The sequence below is a fragment of the Mobula birostris genome, chromosome 1 (genome assembly GCF_030028105.1).
Source record: "Mobula birostris isolate sMobBir1 chromosome 1, sMobBir1.hap1, whole genome shotgun sequence".
NCBI lineage: Eukaryota > Metazoa > Chordata > Chondrichthyes > Myliobatiformes > Myliobatidae > Mobula > Mobula birostris.
The window spans coordinates 29,159,962-29,176,073 of record NC_092370.1 but is presented as its reverse complement, the minus strand read 5'-3'; the positions used below and the strand labels follow the sequence as shown (position 1 = coordinate 29,176,073).

General features: G+C 40.1%; 1 protein-coding gene across 12 annotated transcripts in view; it reads left to right on the top strand.

The window, feature by feature from the left end:
• Window positions 1-16,112, top strand: part of LOC140195234 (uncharacterized) — a 665,367-nt gene that overhangs the window by 245,234 nt on the left and 404,021 nt on the right. The gene's annotated exons all lie outside the window — the stretch shown is intronic.

Genomic DNA, 16,112 nt, shown 5'->3' with positions numbered 1-16,112 from the left:
TAATTAGCTGATTTGCAGGAGGCAAAGAGTGGGAATAAATAGAACCTTTTCTGATTGGCTGCCGGTGACTTGTGGTGTTCTACAGGGGTCAGTGTTGCTTCTTTATACATTGTACATCAATGATTTGGATGGAAGAATCGATGGCTTTGTACCCAAGTCAGTAGATGATACAAAGATCAGTGGATGGGTAGGTAGTGTTGAAGAAGCAGCGGGGCTGCAGAAAGACTCCGAAAGATTAGAAGAATGGCCATAAATGTGGCAGATTGTATACAGTATTTAATTTGCAGGATAAGTCAGTAGTAGGGAAGACAAATGCAATGTTAGCATTAATTTTGGGAGGATTAGAATATAAAAGTAAAGACGTAATGCTGAGGCTTTATAAGGCACTGGTGAGGCCTCTCATGGAGTATTGTGAACAGTTTTTGGCCTCTTATTTAAGAAAGGATATACTGACGTCATAGCAGGTTCAGAAGAATGATTCTGAGAATGAATGGCTGATTGTTTGAGGAGCAATTGATGGCCTTTACTAACTGAAATTTAGAGAAGAGAGGGGGGATCTCATTGAAAATTATCAACTGTGGAAAGGCCCAGATAGAGTGGATATGGGGAGAATGTTACCTATAGTAGGGTAGTCTAGGACCAGAGGGTGTGTGTGTGGCCTCCATTGGTCATGGTCGACCATGGGTACTGCGCCTCTGGTAGCCACTGTCCGACACTGTAAAGTGAAGCTGGAATGGCCTCTCCAGGGTGCAAGCCAGGGCAGAATTTATAGGGAGATCCGTCTGTTGCCCATGCAGTGGGACTCCCCTCTCCATGCTGATGACAGGTCCAAAGGAACGACGAGAGTCGATACAGTTTGGTGCCAGCAGCATCGCAGGAGTTGCCGTGCCGGTGCTGGGTACAGCAGTCAGCCGCCTCCGGGACTCCGACTCCGGATTTTTCCTCCGGGTTTACTCCCAAAATCTTTCCCGTGAGCAGGTATAGCTGCAAGGCAGCGGAGGTTTGAAATCGGAGTTTTCCCCCTCCTAGATGAGCTACCATCTGTGGTTAATGAGCCTCATCTGCCCAGAGCAACTGGTTTTAAGGCGCCAGTGGCCCACCTTTGCCCCTTCCCCTGTCAGTGAGAACAACTCCGCCGGGCATAAGAACTGTGCCACACGTGAAGGCCAGGAATTGGACTTGGTTGTCAGAGGCTGTTTGAGACGCACGCCATGAAGAGCACTTGTTTAGCAGTGGGAGCTCGTCCCCACTACCACCCTTCGGCTATGACTACCTTTGGACCAGAGGTACAGCCTCAGAAAACAGGGATACTCGTTTAGAATGGAGATAAGGAGGAATTTCTTTAGCCAGAGCATGGTGAATCCGTGGAATTCATTGCTACAGGCATCTGTGCAGGCCAGGTCTTTGAGTGTATTTAAAGTGGAAGTTGATAGGTTCTTGATTAGTCAGGGCTTGAAAGGTTACAGGAGGAAGGCAAGAGAATGGGGTTGAGAGGGAAATCGATCAGCTATGATGGAATGGCGGAGCAGACTCGATGAGTCAAATGACCTAATACTGCTCCTGTCTTATTGGTCTTATGACTCCACAACTCATGTTCTCAGTATTGTTCATTTACATGTTTTTTTAATTATCAATATTTGTTTTTTTCTATATTTGCACAGTCTGCTTCCTTTTGCCCGTCGGTTGCTTGTCTGTCTTTGCATGTAGTTTTGCATTCATTCTGTTGTGTTTCTTTGTTCTGCTGAGAATGCCTGCAAGAAAATGAATCTCAGGGTAGTATATGATAACATGTATGTATTTGATAATCAATTTACTTTGAACTTTTTACTTTGAAAAGCTCTGTCTTCTCCTATCCTTTCACCATAAAGTGATGCCAGTTAGCACAGGGAAATTCAATCCTCAACTGCTTGCAGTCTTCTTTATGATGCACATACATATTTATTCCCTGTCTACTGCAGACTACTTGGGAGCAAACTCTCAGCAAAGTAATTGCTCCTTTTTATCTGGATTTAGAATTCATCCTTAGTTTCTTGGATATTCTCAGTCCTTACAACAGTAAAGGACTCATTGATAAATATTATAATGCCACCTCTTGTTTGACATTGCTTTCTGTTTTATCTGAACAGTCTATACCTTGGTTGATTGTCTTGCCCATCTTGCAACTACGTCTGAAAGATGGGAACAATGTTTTGTCGCTATCTTTAATTATAGGCCTGATGTAATGAGCTCTGCTTTATAACGCTTTAAAATAGATGCATTCCAGCCTTGCACTCCTCCCCTGTGTCTAGAGACTTGGTTTTCCCCCTACATTTATCGGTTCCTTAGCTGCCTGTTTATTCGTACCCTGTGTCCGGTTTCTAGCCAATTTATTTACACCTTCCCCAGAAGATCTATAAATCTATACTGTAAATCCTTTTTAAAGGGCATTAGACCTGATTTAGATGCAACCCATCGATCTGGTACCAGTCTCACCTTTCCCAAAAACAGTTCCAGTAATCCAAAAATCTGACTTTTGAACTTAATATTATTATGGGAGTTTATCAATATGCACAGGTGTCCATTTGTCAGATGTTCATTGCCTAGGAGTAGCCTGTATATGCTTCTCTCATTCATTTTAGGATGTTGATGTTGACCTTACCTTGATTAAGATTTATTTTTCCTTCATGGTCGCAGTATTTACAATTTGTTACCAGAACCTGGTTGGAGAGACTGAAAAAAAAATGGCATTGTCATTTACTAATTAAGATAGACATCTCAGCAGTTAGGAAATTAATTGGCTTTCAAAGGATGTTCTTTTTACTAATTAAATGTTATAAATCAGATGATTTTAATCCACAAGCTCTGATATCAGTCTGTAGGCTGAACAGTAAATGAAACATGCTAGTATTCTATTTTTCTGGCCTTTGTTTTACATCGCAAGGAGCTTGCCTAAAGCTAATGGGGATTCACTAATGGATGCAAATAGGAATTCAAGGCATTAACTAATACTTCAGTGCAGCTTCAAACTTAATAGAAGTAAAACTTAGAGAGATTGATGCCACAGAGACAGTGAAAGTGCTATTGGACCATAGAATCCATACGCTGTTGCTGGACTGGATTCCAATTCTAAACTTATTCCAATTCTCAATCAGTGAAGAAAATTGGACCATAGGATTCATATGCTATTGCAAGATTGGATTGCTGCTTATTTATAGCTCTAAGATTATTTTTAAATAATTTTATCTGTGGCATGATGTGCACCATATTAAAGCATATAAATGTGCTGTTTAGAGTTATCATACTGTATTGCATATAGTAGCAGGAGCTTCACCCTTTATAGTCAATATGAACAGCAGTTATGCCCACTAAACGACGACAAAAGCCATTCCTTGCAACTGGGTTGTATTGGCCAAGAATGGGGTGCTTCAATTCATCTAAAGAGCATTGCACCAGGAGTCTGTGCTCTGTATGGAAGACCATTGCGTCTCCTTGCAGTAGGATGTGATGTCGACTGATGCCTAATGGATTATAACCAAAGGCTTGTTACTCAACACATTTGTAACTTTTCTCTACTAGAAATAAGATAATGGTAGTTGTCAGCAATTGTCACAATTCTTTTATCCAGCAACGCTAAACTTCAGTCCAATATTCCACCCTTCTGGAAAACTGAAAGGTTTATTGCTGAGAAACAAAGAATGATGATACATGCATGCCTCATGAAAACCTTGTGCTGATTACTGTAGCTGAACAACGTGAGTATAAATTAAACCATGGAACCAGTAGGAGCAAAATTAAACACATAATAGGATTTTCCATACAGAAATTCATATCTTGTTGGGCTTATACTCAAACGTGGGATGTAGAATATTGCTTCTCAGGGGTTTATTGATTTATTTTAGTCAAGCGAAGTTCTCTAGTAGTATTTTTCACTAATATCTATTGCATTCAGTTCCTCATTTTCATTTAATCCTTAGTCCTTTGGTATTCTTGGCAGGTTTATGGTATATTCTTCTATGAAGACAAACTCAAAGTAGAGATTCTCTTATTTCTTTAAGTGCACCCATATCTGTCCGCAAAAGACTCACATTTGCCTCCCTTACTCTATTCCTTTTTATATACTTCTTAAGGCCGGAGTCCAAGCTAATATTACAGTGATATATGATCTATGTAATTCATGAGGTATGAGTCTGTAAAGGTCCATTGCTTTCTTTCTGGCACAAGAGATGCCAATCACCAACATAAGATGTAGTGGACTTCAGGCTGAGTCATAAAAGTGCAACACTAGAATGCATATGGCAGGAAAGTTAAGCATGCTGATGAATTCATCATAAGATTGCATAAATTTTTATATGTAGAGATATATTCAGTAGTGCATGTTGGCATTTATCTTCTCTGAGAGCAATAGTTAAAATCCTATTTTCTTACTTTTGTTCCAAAGTTCTCATTTCCCTTTCCAACTACTAGCTTATTCTTAATGTTAACGCTTTCTCTGCTTCAGTTAATAAATTTGGTAGTGTTGCCATAGCCTAATAACCATATGTAACAAAAATGTTTCTCCACTTTTTTTCCTAAATCTTATCTAATTTCTTACTATCAAATCAGTTCTAATCTCCTTTTCTAATAAGTAGTTGTTACCAGCTTACAGATCAAATTCAAGTCTGAGTCATAGAAAACCACAGAACAAAAGTAGGCCCTTCAGCCCATTTAGTCCATGCCAAGCCATGTAAGCTGCTTAGTCCCATAAACCTGCACCCAGATCATAGCCTTCCATGCCCCTCTCATCCATGTACATACCTATGCAAAATTCTCTTGAACGTTGAAATCAAAATTGCTACCACCACTTGGCTGGTAGCTAATTCTGCACACTCAACACCCTTTGAATGAAGAAGTTGCCCTTCATGTTCCCCTTAAACATTTCACCTTTCATATTTAACCCATGACCAAGAGTTGTAGTGTCACACAACCTCAGTGGAAAGAGCCTGCTACATTTACCCTATCTATACCCCTCATCATTTCGTACACCTCAATTAAATCTCCCGTCAGTCTTCTACGTTCCAGGGAGTAAAGTTCTAACCTATTCAATCTTTCCTTAGAACTCGAGTCCTTCAATCCTAGAAACATCCTTGTAAATTTTCTCTGTACTAGACACTAGAAGACACTAGACACTAGAATACTACAGCACAGTACAGGCCCTTTGGCCCTCGATGTTGTGCTGACCCATATATTCCTTCAAAAAAACATACTAAACCCACACTACCCCATAACCCTCCATTTTTCTTTCATCCGTGTGCCTGTCCAAGAGGCTCTTAAATACCGCTAATGTTTTAGCCTCCACCACCATCCCTGGCAAGTCATTCCAGGCACCCACAACCCTCTGTGTAAAAAAACTTACTCCTGATGTCTCTCCTAAACTTCCCTCCCTTAACTTTGTACATATGCCCTCTGGTGTTTGCTATTCGTGCCCTGGGAAACAGGTACTGGCTATCCACCCTATCTATGCTTCTCATAATCTTGTAGACCCCTATCAAGTCCCCCCTCATCCTTCTATGCCCCAAAGGGAAAAGTCCCAGCTCTACGACCCTATTTAACTGTGATGCCACTTTTAATGAATTATGGACCTGTATTTCCAGATCCTTTGTTCTACCACACTCCTCAGTGCCCTGCTACTCACTGTGTAAGACCTACTCTGGTTGGTCCTTCCAAAGTGCAACACCTCACACTTGTCTGCATTAAATTCTATCTGCCATTTTTCAGCCCATTTTTCCGCAGGTCCAGATCCTGCTGCAAGCTTTGATCGTCTTCTTTGCTATCCACTATACCCCTAATCTTGGTGCCATCCACAAATTTGCTTATCCAGTTAACCACATTGTCGTCCAGATGACAAACAACAACAGACCCAGCACCGATCTCTGCAGCACTCCACTAATCACGGGCCTCCACTGAGGGAGGCAACCATCACTGCCTCTCTAGCCACTCTCTAGCCTCTTCTGCAAACCCAATGTCTAATCCAATTTACTACATCATTTTGAATACTAAGCGACTGAACCTTCTTGACCCACTTCCCATGCGGGACCTTATCAAGTACCTTGCTGAAATCTATGTAGACAACATCCACTGCCCTACTGCTTTACTGGTCATCAACTTTACTGGTATCTTCCTTGATAAACTCCATAAGATTGGTTAGACATGACCTTCCAAGCACAAAGTCATGCTGACTATCTCCAGTCAGTCCCTGTCTATCTAAATACTCATATATCCAGTCCCTTAGAATGCCTTCCAAAAACTCTCCCACTATTGATGTCAGGCTCACTGGCCCATTTGATGGCTCTTGGTTTGTACTCGCTGGAATTCAGAAGGGTGAAGGGGGATCTCATTAAAACATTTTGAATGTTGAAAGGCCTAGACAGAGTAGGTGTGGAAAGGATGTTTCCCATGGTGGGTGAGTCTAGGACAGGAGGGCACAACCTCAGGATAGAAAGGCACCCTTTTCAAACAGATGCGGAGAAATTTCTCTAGCCAAAGGGTGGTGAATTTGTAGAATTTGTTGTCACATGCAGCTGTGGAAGCCAGGTCATTGAGTGTATTTAAGGCAGAGATTGATAGGTTTTTGATTAGACATGGCATCAAAGGTTATGGGGAGAAGGCCGGGAACTGGGGTTGAGGAGGAGATAGAAAAGAAGGATCAGCGATGATTGTATGGTGGAGCAGACTCGATGGGACAGATGGCCTAATTCTGCTCCTATGCCTTATGGTCTATAACCTCCTAGATTATTTTTAATGCGTTTTTAAAATGGTGGAACAACATTAGCTACCCTCTAATCTTCCAGTACTTCACCTATTGCTAAGGAAGACTTAAGTATCCCTGCTAGGGTCCCTGCAGTTTCTGCACTGGACTCCCACAGGGCCCAAGGGAACACCTTGTCAGGCCCTGGGGATTTGTCCACCCTAATCTGCATCAAGACAGCAATGCCTCCTCCTCTGTAATCCTTATTGGGTCCATGACCTTGCTGCTGGTTTGCCTCATTTCTATAGACTCTGTGTCCATCTCCCGAGTAGATACAGATGCAAAAATTCCATTTAAGATCTCTCCCATCTCTTTTGGTTCCATGCATGAATCTTCCAGAGGATCAGTTTTGTTCCATGCAATCGCTTTGCTCTTAACGTATGTACAGAAACCCTTAGGATTCTCCTTCATGTTGTCTGCTAGAGGCACCTCATGCCTTCTTATCTACAAAGTGTTTCTTATTTAAAATTACTTCTCTACAAGGCATATTTTTGGGGTACCACAGTCGCGTGACTGTTACAGCTGCGGGCTTTGGAGATCGGAGTTTAATGCCAGTGTCCTCTTTAAGGAGTCTGTATGTCATCCCTGTGGAATGCGTGGGTTTTCTCCAGGTGCCCCGGTTTCCTCTCACAGGTTAGTAGGTTAATTGGTTATTGTAAATTGTTGCTGGGTGGCTCGACGCAAAGAGTCAGAAGAGTTTATTTTGCACTGCCTCTCGAAATTTAGAAAAACCTCTAAAATGCTCTCACTATTTCATTAGATATGTAAATCATCCATAAGACTCTGTGGAAATACCACTCTCGTGCCTTTGGTGTAAGAGCAAAGCCATTCATGTTGGTTCTGTGCAAAGCTGCAATGGAACACACAGGTGCTGCTCATATTAGCGGAATCCAGTCACCATGGCAATGAATTTAACAAAATATTCATGTTTTAATAAAAGAAATGTAATTATAGTTACAGCCTCTTTTTTTCTACAAAATAAGTGAATGGTTGGTACAAAATCTATTTTTCTGGATGTGCACTTTGCTCTTATTCTTACTAACTGACCTTTTTAAAAAAGGTTTTCTGGAAGACACAAAGGTGTAAATATTGTTGCACCAACCTTATGCTGCAAGTACAGTTTTATAAAACTTTGTCTATGAAAGATTAAAGCAATTGTATATTTAGTTGTGATTTTTGTTAAATATCATGAATGTTATAATTTAAAATGAAAAGAAAAATTGTCAAATTACTTATAACAGTAATTCTGTAATTCCGTTTGTACTCAAATTGATTCTATGGAACTTCATGAGGCCCTGACTAACAAATCTGAAAAAATTCACAAAATTCTGAAGTTTATTGTCATTGTTTGCTTAAATATATTTGATTAAAACAAAATACTAACTATAAATACTGCCGCACACTTGCAACAAAATTGTGTGAGGATATTGTGCCGTAGAAAGTCTGTAAGGAATATGCACTTGGGAAGGATGTAAAACATATGGCATATTAGTGGTTATGGTATAAAGCTTTCTGATCATATCTTTGCTTTCTTTAATAAGACGAGGGTATATTACAAAATACAATGGAATTTTCTTTATCGTTCATAATGAATCAAAGATCTTGTGTTCAAGTTGTGGTGTTGTGGAGACTGATTTACCAGCATCGGGGTCAGTAAAGTTTTGTAGAACTGAGCAAGAGTCTTTGCAATTTTTCAAGTGATATTCCATAGTTAGCAGTTGGAATGGCATGCATCATTTGAGAACCTGGAAGGGAAGCTTATAATGACTGCGACATGAATATATACTTGGGAATAGCAAAGCTATGTTGGAATAGATTCAGTGCATGAGGAATATTAAATGCATTATTTCTGTTCAGGAAAGAAAACGAAGTTGGTCACGTTAGCCTGACAGATTGCTGGCAATGGGAAAAAGACAAAATCTTTTCGTGAGAAAGTGTTACCAAGGCATTTAGAAAATTCTAATTTATTTATGTTGGACACAAGAACTTGAGGAGACTACTTAGCCTTCAAGCCTGCCGAACTGTGGTGTAATAACAAAAATTCACCTAAAATGTATCTCTTTACAATTCAGTGCTCTCAAATCTATTGCTGAAATAGGGAGGGATGCTCTGGGAGAAACTCCTTGATGATTACAATACTGTAGCACCACCTTCTGGTGTGTATTCCCTGAAGAATAAGTTTTGTGATTTGCTCTGCTGAAACTTGGTATTACTTTGCTGGATGAAGCAAAATCAAGCATAATATTTATAAAGACAAAAAAATCTACACATTTTAGAATTAGTAATGCTGTTAATGTGACGTTCCACATATTGTATTAACACACAAGGTTTTTTTCAGGAATAAAAGCAGGATATGCTTCAAGGTAATCAACGAATCAGATGGCAACTGTGGAGAGAGAAACAGAACTGATGCAACAGGTCGATTTCCTTTAACTGTTGCCTTATCTGCTGAGCATATACTCGGCCTGAAATGTCGACTGTACCTCTTCCTAGAGATGCTGCCTGGCTTGCTGCGTTCACCAGCAACTTTGATGTGTGTTGCTTGAGCATATTCTCTTGTTTATTTCTGATTTCCTTTTTTGTGGTTATTTTGTCTTCCCAGGTATTATTTATCCTTTTTACATTTTAAAATGTCAATGCCAGTTTGGCCCCGTTGTACTTTGATGCCACAAGTCATTATTATGATTTGTCCAATGTTGTTTTACATTTCAGGTTTTTCTATATCATTCTATGAATATTGACCTTCCTTTTGGTCCCTATTCATATTGAACCCCTATGAGTGTACATTCAGTAAATGTCATAAAATACAGTCGTATTCTAGTAAATAGGCAAAATCTGTACTGTGATTATATTGTATTTGATTTCAGTACCAGTGTTTATGTTCCCAAATGATAGATTTCAATGCAATCAGCCAAAATATTACAAGTATTTTGGATGATACAGTAGTCTCTGATCTTCATCTAAATTACTGGAAATATTTGATTTACAAGTTGTTGTTTGTCCATCGTTGTCGTCGATGAAGACCTCGACACCATTATGATGGTGTCGAGACCAACGCTTGATTTGGATTTAAGTGAGGGAGAGTTGCGCAGCGTCAGCCTCACTCTCTCTTCCCAATTCCCATCTGGATCCAGCGGCAAGACAAGAGTCGAGACGGCTGGAGATGGGACTAGGCGCAGTGGATGACCAGGACGTCTTCTGTGTCTTGTTCTGCTCTACACGTTCCACGACGCTTGCAAAGACCGCCTTCTTGACCGTTGGACCTTCCATTGGTCTCGTCCGCTCAATCCGCCGGGATCTGTCTTCACATGCTGGGATAGACAACTCCCTATCTCACCGAGGGTTTGAGACCCGTCAGCTACCCTCACCTGGTTTAGCCGGCTTGTCGAAGCCGTTGCCCAGGGTGTGGCCGCTGTCGCAGGCAAACAGCTACGGGGAGCCACAGGTGAGAGCTGAGTGCCAGGTGGGGACCAAAGGTGGACAAGCCACCCTGAAAAGGACGTGACATGCTCCCCCACCAGAGGTACTACCCCTCCCTGACACCCCATACACCCCATAACATACAAGTATGTTACAAGTGAGATAGTAAATAGAGTGAACTAGGACCAATAAACAACAATAATCCCATCATGAGAATTTGACGTGGGTTGGAAATTTTGTAATAAAATTCTTGCCTTGAATCACATGGAATACAGTGGCTCAAGGATGGTTGCTTACTGCCACTTTTTCACGGAAAAATAAATTCTGGCTTGGCCATAATACCCATAACATATGTATTAATTTTTAGGAAGTAGTTTAAGTTAATTATCAGGATATCAAATTTGTCAAATATTTATAGTAAGCATTTCCCTTCATATGTGAAAATTTTGGGTTAACATTCTTTAAGAAGAATAAATTTTGTAAAGCATCTCCAACCTTGACGAAATAAGCTTGAGATCTCAAAGTCTGAAAGTACTCTGATATATCAGGTTTCTGGTAAAACAAGTCAAAAGATTGTCACCCATTGAGAGATGGTAGTTGGGCAATGTTAAGCAGTGGAGTGGGTTTTCACAAACCATAGAGGGAGAAGTGGAAACCATTTAGCCAAATTCTGTTTCTCAGAAATGCATTGTCACACGAAGAGCACTTCAGCAGAGTTTCTCATCTGGTATACGGTCAACAAGTTGCAGATGACACCTGGGGGTCTAGTGACAATGAGACAGGCTATCATAGTTTGTGGAGGAATCTGCATCAGCTGGATAAATGGGTTGAAAAATGGCAGATAGAATTTAATGCAGTGTGAGGTTTTGCACTTTGGTAGGGCCAATCAGAGTAGGTCTTATACAGTGAACGACAGGGCACTGAGGAGTGTGGTAGAGCAAAAGGATCTGGGAATACAGGTACATAATTCATTGAAAATGTCATCACAGGTAGATAGGGTCGTAAAGAAAGTTTTTGGCACATTGGCCTTCATGAATTGATGTATTAGTACAGGAGATGGGATGTTATGTCGAAGTAGTAGAAGATGATGGTGAGACTTTATTTGGAGTATTGTGTGCAGTGTTTGTCATCTATCTACAGGAAAATTGTAAACAAGGTTAAAAGAGTACGGAGAAAATACAGAAGGATGTTGCCGGGTGTAGAGGACCTGAGTTAAAAGGAAAGTTTGAATAGGTTAGGATTGTATTCTTTAGAATGTAGAAAATTGACAGGAGATTTGATAGAGGTATACAAAATTATGAGGGGTATAGATAGGGTAAATGCAAGCAAGCTTTTTCCATTGAGGTTGGGTGGGACTACAACCGGAGATCATGGGTTAAGGTTGAAAGGTGAGAGGTTTAAAGGGAACATGAAGGGAAACTTCTTCAGTCAGAAGGTTGTGAGAGTGTGGAATGAGCTGTAGGCACATGTTGTGCATGTGAGCTCAATTTCAAATTATAAGAAAAGTTTGGATAAGTACGTAGATAGTAGGGATATGGAAGACTATGGTCCAGCTGTAGGTCATTGGGAGTAGGCAGTTTAAATTGTTTTGGCATGGACTGGATGGCTGAAGAGCCTGTGCCCATGACTCTGACTACTAAGTGAAAAACATCAAACAATAAAGCTGTTTTCCTCACTCAGACTATTGAATATTATTTTTATACCAGAAAAGCATGAATTCTATTCCCCTATACGGCAGTTGTAATAACATTCATTATTTGGATCTCCAGGTCCTGAATATTTTGAGTCAATGACTCAGTGACTTTCCAACACATTATCACAGAATTTAGACTAATTAGTCAGCAGCAAATCACAGAGAGAACAGGACTCACCTTTGCTAAAGACCAGGGCTAAAAATCTATTTTTGTGGCGATAGTCGTTGTGATGTGAAGGAGATTCCCTGCACAGATCCTCCACAGGTGACGGCAGTATTCCACTCCTGTGAACCATTTATAAGCCAGTTTGCAAGTTGGAAATGCAACCACTAATACCTGCAGTCAAGTGGCAGCTAGCAAATGGATCTCCTCCATTTCCCAAATGTTCATTTGTATGTACGGACTGTGCCCAAGTCAAATGTTTGTGAGCTGGCTGAGACCTGTATGCACATTTTGATCATTGTTGATAGGCTTGTTAATAAAAGCGATCAGAACTGGCATACTTGTCATGCAGTTTTTCCTCTCTTCACTTAAACCAGCTTGCTGCAATTCATCAGACGTACGGGATGTTAATATAGCAGAAAGACTTTTGTATCAGTCAAAGCAGGTAATTCAAAGAAGTTAAGGGGGAATGGCGGCATTGAATTAAACAACACACAGTTTATTTTGATTTTTTATTTTCCTTTAGTCCTGATTCTTACACTTAATTTCTTAAATCTGGATGTATTACTTTATTTTTATTCTTACTTTATCACCCTGCTTGAAGGCCTCCTTTGAAGAATGGTCAATTTGCTATCACTATATTCAAATTCTTCAAAAAATTATTTGAAGTCTGAACCCATTTGGTCATCATGTCATTGGTAAGTTTTTACACATTTATTTTGTATGAATTGATTGTATTTTTTTAATGTTTCGAGGGCCACAGTGGACTAACTACAAAGATGGACCATTGAATCTGCCAAAGTAAATATCCCCTTGCTGTTACTTTGTTCTTGTGTATCAACACTTGGGACAATAGTAAAGAATAGTTTCAGGGAATACATTTATCTAGCAGATAATAAAACAAAGCTCAGGATAATTATAAAGTCTTTGTTTGATCTGTATCTGCAACATGTTTGGCAAATCCTTTAATTATAGTTTGGTTCACTTCATTCTCTGCCAGACTCAACTAAATTTCTTTTTTTCCCCTCAGTTTCTCTTTTTTTAAAACTTCCTTCTTAGAATTTAATTCTGGTTTACAATCCAAAGCACTGGCTAATTTAATGCATTTTTTCACCTAGTTTGAATCACCTGACTTAAATAAAAGGTTTCCTGCTAAATCCCCTTTGTCTTCTATGACTGATGCATGGCTAACCTTCATCATTCATTAAAACATTACTGACCAATACAAGGTCCAAGAGACCTCAAAGTCTCCAGGCCTCCACTCAATTAACTACTATTGATGACTTCATTGGCATCATCAAGTAAGTTTCCATTCTTATTTTAAAAATGTTAACACTGTTCCTTTACTATCTTAAATGAACTTGTTGATTGTTGCCTTATTTCAACAAACTTCCTGAACCACATACCATTGATCCAAACCAACAAAATGGACTCTTTGACTGTTGCTGATATTTGCTTCCCAGATGTCTTACAATGGATTCTGTATTGTAATTCAGTCCTGCTTTTTGGCATGCAGGGCTAATTTTGGGATTTTGCATGCCTGGCAGGCTGCCTTGCCCACCAAAGTGTGTGCAGGGAGCTCTTGTACACATTCACAAACATTATTCGGTCACAAGTAATAAAGAACACAATTACTTTAAATTTCTTATATAAATAACCCAGTATGCTTTATTTTTGACTTTCTTTTTCTGTACTTTCCTGATCTAATAGATCTTTTCATTACTTTGACCTATCCATCTGTGCCAGGCACTGTAGCATCTTGCTTTAATCATACCTGCCATTCTATTGCCTCTTGTAACCTGACTCCTGAATAGTGTTTTGATCAGTCTGAACTATTCCCAGCTAAGTTTATCTCCTGCTGCAATTTTTGTGAATGTCATATAGGAGTGCTATGTATATAACTTCATTAATCAGAGGCAACTTCTATCTTGATGCTTAGTCATGTCCCTTGCCAATTTTCAGATATTGTAAATGAATCTCCTTTTCTGTCTTCATGGTATGGTGATTGAATCATGAAAAACACAGGAGGCAACGGTTTTGCCTATGTAGGAACCGTCCATTGGTTCCATCCCTTGGTCTTTTCCCATAGATTTGCTGCAGTTTTGCTTTTTAATGTTAACTTTCAATCACTTTTCAAGATAGCAGGATCTAGAGCACAACTCACTGTGCAAAGGAAATGTTTAAAATTTCTCCATTCACCCTTTGACATAGGTGAAGTCCTACCTTGGTTGATGAGGTTCACCTTACTTCACAGTTCAGGTAGAGATTTCCTATTTGTTGTTTAGTTTATTTTCAGCATCTTTAACGGAGTATGGTAGTGCTTGGGAGATTTGCTCTGAACTAATGACTGTGTGACAATTGGGACCATGTAGATCGCTGCATTCACTATTTCGCATACACAGAACATAGAACTGTACAGCACAGCGCAGGTCCTTTAGCCCATGATGATACACCGACACTTTAACCTTCTCCAAGATCAATCTAACACTGCCCTCTTACATAGCCTCCATTTCTCTTTCATCCATATATCCATCTAAGAGTCTCTTAAATATCTCTAATGTATTTGTCCCCACCACGACCTCAGCAACACATTCCACACACTTACCACTTTGTGTAAGATAACTAGATCTGACAACAACTTCCCCCCTCCCCCCCATACTTTCCTCTCAACAACTTTAAATGCCCCCTTGGATTAACCATTTCTCCCCTGGGATAAAAACTCTGGCTGTCCACTCGATCTACGCCTCTCATCCTCCTTCTCTCCAACAAGAAAAGCCCTAGTTCCCTCGGCCTATCCTCATATGCTGTCTCATCCAGGTAGCATCCTAGTAAGTCTCCTCTGCATCTTCTTTAAAGCTTCCACATCCTTTCTATAATGAGGTGACTAGAACTGACCACAATATTCCAAATGTGGTCTAACCAAGGTTTTATAGAGCTGCACCATTACCTCGTGGCTCTTGAACTCAGTCCCTCGACTAATAAAGGTTAACTCTCCATATGCCTTCTGAACCACCCTATCAACTTCCACTGCAACTTTGAGGGATCACTCAAGATCACTCTGTTCCGCAACACTATTAAGAATTCTGCCATTAATCCTGAATTCTGCTTTCGTTTGATCTTCCCAAGTAAATCATTTCACACTTTTACCACACTGAACTCCATCTGCCACTTCTCAGCCCAGCTTTGCATCCTATCAATGTCCCACTGTAAGTTACCACAACCCTCTATAACATCCACAACACTACTAACTTCTGTGTCATTTGCAAGCACACCATTCACTTCTACTTATACATCCAAATCATTTATAAATATCACAAAGAACAGATCCCTGTGGAACACCACTGGTCACTGACCTCTAGGCAGATAATACTCCATCTACTACCATCCTTTGCCTTCTGTCCGAATTCACACAGCCAAGTTTCCTTCCATGTCTCCAAGGATATAAGTAAGGTTGAAAGAGTGCAGAGAAGGTTTACAAGGATGTTGCTGGGACTTGAGAAACTCAGTTACAGAGAAAGATTGAATGGGTTAGGACTTTATTCCCTGGAGCGTAGAAGAATGAGGGGAGATTTGATAGAGGTATATAAAATTATGATGGGTATTGATAGAGTGAATGCAAGCAGGCTTTTTCCACTGAGGCAAGGAGAGAAAAAAACCAGAGGTCATGGGTTAAGGGTGAGGGGGGAAAGGTTTAAAGGGAACATTAGGGGGGGCTTCTTCACACAGAGAGTGGTGGGAGTATGGAATGAGCTGCCAAACGAGGTGGTAAATGTGGGTTCTTTTTTAACATTTAAGAATAAATTGGACAGATACATGGATGGGAGGTGTATGGAGGGATATGGTCCGTGTGCAGGTCAGTGGGACTAGGCAGAAAATGGTTCGACACAGCCAAGAAGGGCCAAAAGGCCTGTTTTTGTGCTGTAGTTTCTATGGTTTCTATGGTTTCCTAACTATATTCCTGCACATTCATGTAATTCTATTGTTACTCCATTACAAGTTATGATTTTTGTTGCTCTTCATTCTTAATTTCCACATTGAACTAGGGTTATAATGGCTCACAGTAAAACATTATC